The sequence below is a fragment of the Myotis davidii genome, unplaced genomic scaffold (genome assembly GCF_000327345.1).
Source record: "Myotis davidii unplaced genomic scaffold, ASM32734v1 scaffold911, whole genome shotgun sequence".
Taxonomy (NCBI): Eukaryota; Metazoa; Chordata; class Mammalia; order Chiroptera; family Vespertilionidae; genus Myotis; species Myotis davidii.
In genome coordinates this window covers 24,684-29,848 of record NW_006282530.1, presented here as the reverse complement: position 1 = coordinate 29,848, position 5,165 = coordinate 24,684, and positions in this window count along the sequence as shown.

The following is a 5,165-nucleotide window of genomic DNA, read 5'->3' as shown; positions in this document are numbered from 1 at the left end:
GTGGGGAAAGCCTCTCCTGCCTCTGTGGCAGCGCTAAGGATGTCGGATTGTGGCTTAGGCCCACTCCCCAGGGCTCCTGGGCTGCCAGAGGGATGTCTGACTGCCAGCTTAGGCCCAATCCATGGGGAGCGGGCCTAAGCCAGCAGTTGGTCATCCCCGGAGGAGTCAGAGACTGCAAGAGGGCACAGGCTGGGCTGAGGGACCCTCCCCCACCCCCCCCGAGTGCAGAAATTTTGTGCACTGGGCCTCTAGTGCAAAGTAATATTGAATATGAACTGTAATTGAAAAATCTATAATAATAAAAGCATAATATGCTAATTAGTCCAGACAGTCAAATGACCTTCCAGACATTATTCCAGACTTCCTTTCAGATGAAGCTGCCACGGCAGGAGCTGAAGCAGAGGTGGTTAGGGGCAATCAGGCAGGCAGGTTAGCAGTTATGGGTGATCAGGCTGGCATGCAGAGTGGTTAGGGGCCATCTGGCAGGCAGGCAGATGGACAGTTAGGGGCCATCAGGCAGGCAGGCAGACTGGTTAGGGGTGATCAGGCAGGCAGGCAATCATTTAGGAGCCAGCAGTCCCAGATTGTGAGAGGGATGTCTGATTGCCCATTTAGGGCCTAAACAGGCAGTTGGACATCCCTCTTACAAACAAGGACTGCTGGCTCCCAACTGCTTGCTTGCCTGCCTGCCTGCCTTCCTGATTGCCTCTAACCACTTCTGCCTGCCTGATCACCCAGTAACCACTCCCCTGTCAGTCTGATCAATGCCTAACTGCTCCTTGCTGGCCCAATGGCCCCTAACTGCCCTCCCCTGACAGCCAGGTCACCACTAACTGCCCTCCCCTGTAGGTCTGGCTCCCACCAACTGCCCTCCCCTGCCGGCCTGGTTGCCCCTAACTGTTCCCCCTGTAGGCCTGGTCACCCCTAAATGCCCTCTCCTGCAAGCCTTGTTGCCCCCAGAAGCCCTCCCCTGCAGGCCTGGTTGCCCCAAACTGCCCTCCTCTGCTGGCCCAGTCACCCCTAACTGCTATCCTCTGCAGGCGTCATCAACCCCAACTGCTCTCCCTTGCAGGCCTGATCACCCACAACTGCCCTCCCCTGACAGCCATCTTATGGCAGCCATCTTGTATCCACATGGGGGCAGCCATCTTTGACAACTTGGGGGTGGCCATCTTTTTGTATTGGAGTGATGGTCAATTTGCATATTTCCCCTTTATTTTATAGACTAGTGGCCCGGTGCATGAAATTTGTGCACATTGAAAGGGAATTAATTAGAGGATGTGAGCGTGAGGCAGTCCCAAGTCGAGGACACTGGTCCTCATCTGAAATTTCTGCCTTAAATATACAGTCAATGTCATCTTCTGAATGTAATTTGGACTCACTATCTAATATCAATAATATGTGAGCGTGAGGCAGTCTGCATTTCTGAAATTCAATGACATGAATCTTAGCTATTACTTTGCCAAACAAATGGAATTTACATATATCATTTAAAAGAGCGCTCAGCTTAATATTAAAAACTCTGGCTACCAAGTCAGGTCTGTTTTCAACTTTTTGCCAGCATTGTAAATTGTTTGCAATATCTGCCCATTTGGGGTTGCATGTCGTGGTTACAAATAAATCGGGCTTGCCATACCTTGTTACAATTGCCATAGCACCCTGATATCGCTGCTGCATATTTTTGGGACTACCCTCAAAAGATGATGGAAGTATTATCATTTTACGAATCAGCACATTGTCCTTTTCAGATCTAGATTTGAGATAATCCATCAAACCACTATATTTTTCAACTCTCAACTTATATTGGTTTGCTTTGATGAAACATATCTGATTTGCCTCCATTTTTTAATATACTGTTGTCTCTGAGTCTGCAATATCTGTTCCCCACCCCTTTTCACCATGTGGAAAAAATAGGATATGTCATTGCATCTAATGTAGGAAACAGGATATTGATTTGTTTCATTTTAGTGTCAATTGGATTATTGGGATCTAGTTTACAATGAATGAGCAAGTCCCTTTCAAAAGGAGGTTCTCCATTTTTGTTTCTGAATATGACAGCAACCTTGGTTACACTGGGAGAATTATATCTACCTGGGTCACTGTTATGCTCATATTTAATCGCCATTGTTACCTCTGTGGGAGCAATACCTTTTGCTGCTGCTTCAGATTGGGCTTCCTTTTCTACCTCATGTAGCATCTTGTAAAATTTTGTTAATTCACTTATTTCATACATGAGGTTGTTGATATTGATCATGAGTCTTTATGAGCAGCCCTGGTTTTCTGGAATTGGTAATCTTTTACTTGTAGCTTTGGCTGTATCCAAAATACAGAGTTGGGCAAACTTCTGAGAAACGCCATCTGAAGAATGTAAACTTCCAGTACAGTGATAAACTTGTCTGTTTATTCTAAAACAGTATGGCCCATATCCTGATGGTGATGAAATATTTGCTGGAAGCAAAAGCAAAAGAATATTTTCCATGAAATTTTTACTGTCAGAATCTTCGTTTGTCATTAATCTTTTTAAATATGCCAGGTAATCTGGAAAACATATATCATTTGGACAGACTTTCCCTTTGCTACGACATTGAGTAAATTTCCCATTGGATGGTTTTTCATCAGAGAAATGTAGTGATAGGCAAAATTCACATCTAATAGTCATTCTGACACAACTATGTTCGAGAATTACATCCTCATGTTCTTTATTTTTGCTGAGAAGGCAGTTCCTACCAGAATTGATAGTACTTGTTGATGATTGTTCTCTAGACATATTCTGTTGTTGGCACTGCCTTCTTTCAATTTCAAAGGCACATTGGTCTTTAGACATTTTCTGTCAATGACGTTGGTGATTTTCAGCATGAGAGCAATGTTTTTCCAGTAGCTGGCCTTCAGATACATTCTGTCAGAGGCACCACTTTCTTTCAAGATCAGACACATGTTGCTCTTCAGACATTTTCTGTTGATAACACCAGCATCTTTCAGCTGCAGAGCTACATTGTATTAACAGTTGTTCTTTAGACATAGTCCCACCTCTCTACTGTCATGGTCTGAGATGCAGGTGAATGAGATTCCTGACGGTCTGAGATGCAGGTGATTGAGAGTCCCTGCTGTCAGGCCGCTGAGAGCTGTTTGACCAACGGCTGATTCTGTTGGGATGGGACTTCTCTTCCATGTTGTCAGTTTCCACAGCTGTGATGAGGAAGCTGGGGTGACAGAGGGAGCCATGCCCTCCAAACTGCCCTCTCTCTCGCTCTGCTCTATGTCCAGATTCCTCCTGCTCTGCCAAGTCTTCTAAACCTCCTGCTCTCTGCCCGCTCTTTCGCTCTGCTCTCTACCAGTGAAGGTCCCAGGAGCCTGCAGGCATGGCTAGGCACAGTTGGCCTCTCCTCCCGGGACCAGCAATGGTCCTGGGAGCCCATGGCCAACGTTGCCTCCTGGGGCGCTTGACACCTGCATATGAAAATTAACCCGCCATCTTTGTCAGATTAATTTGCATACTCACTCCTGATTGGCTGGTGGGTGTGGCTTGTGGGCATCATGTAGGGATGGTCAATTTGCATCTTTCTCTTTTATTAGTATGGATTATGCTTGAAATCTGAATTGTTGAATATTTTCTCAATAGATGTAGTTGGCCTCATGATTACTCTCCTCATCTTAACATTTGCTTTTATTAATAGTCTAGAATGTTTGCAAATGCATGTATTTCAGTCGAGGGGCAGGTGACTGTTTTAGCAGAAAAGAACTGTCACCTCATGGAAGAGGGACTTAAAATTGGCCATGAACAATGGACAGGGTTTGGGATAGTTAAAAGGAGTAATGAGTGTAAGTTGAGAGACCTACTGCCATAAGGCATAGTCTACATGGAATAATGGAGGCTTCACATTATCTTTAAAGAACACAAAATAGTTTTCTTTTGAAGTGAATAGAGGACATTATTCATTTAACCCATTGCAATAATATAATTTTTATTTATAGCCCTTTCATATGCTACAGTTTTGTATAATCCTATGGTGGACATGTACCAGTATTTGCCTTTCCAGCAATTGAACAATCTTCTGTTTGGGAACTCTACATTATGCAGATTGTGGTAAGAGGGGGACCAAGATCCCTAACAGAAGCAAAAGAGCTAGATAAATATTCCATCCCCCTACTTTTTGTCACTTGTGTAATCTAGACTTGGCCGAACAGATGCTCCTGCTCAACAATTGAGTCAATCTGAAGAAATTTATAGCAGTGGTGAGTGTCAAAGGGAGGCAGAACCAGCAGTGAAGCTTAGCCAGACATTTTGATGTAGACTTGGCTGGCTTTGGGATTGCAAAGCAACTTCTATTTTCTGCCAATATCCTGAGAACATTCCCCAAATTTCTCAGAATATTTTTTCAAGTTCTATTGCCAAATATTTCATACATATATGCTCCTACCAACTAAGTCATAATTATTTTTTGTTAAAAGCATTATTGAACTATCATTCGCAATTCACAATTCTGACATTTGACTTCTTATATAGCTAATCACAAATACCAACTGGTATAAGTTACCTTTAGGAAATGTACTTTTTAAATACATAATGAAAATGTAAAAAGTAATGAAAATCACATTATAAAATATTTGTAAAACAAAGAAAATAATCCATAATCACATCATTCTTATAAAATGATCATGTTTGTGTGTTTTTTAAATTTATTTAAATTTTAAAAAATATTTTTCAATTACATTTTCCATTCAATATTATTTTGTACTAGAGGCCCAGTGCACAAAAATTTGTGCACTCGCGGGGGGGGGGGTCCCTCAGCACGGCCTGTGCCCTCTCGCAGTCTGGGACCCCTCGGAAGATAATGACCTGCTGGCTTAGGCCTGTTCCCAGGTGGCAGAGGGCAGGACTAATCCCTAGGTGCTGCCCCTGGTCAGACTCAGAGCAGGGGCGATTGGGGATCAGATTTCTGGGTCTGAAAAAGGAACCGGAACCTCGGAGAAGCCAGGAGCCAAGCCCCAGCGCCCGTGGACAGCACCCAGTCCAGCCCCACCTCCCCGAGAAGCACTGCCAAGAGGCTGAAACGGAAATGCCAAGTTTGCTCTTTGTATTCCCCAGGGCGAGGGCAGGAAGATAAGTAATTACATTCCTGGGCAGGAATTAGACCAGAAACTCTAAATGAGGGCTGGGCAGGGTC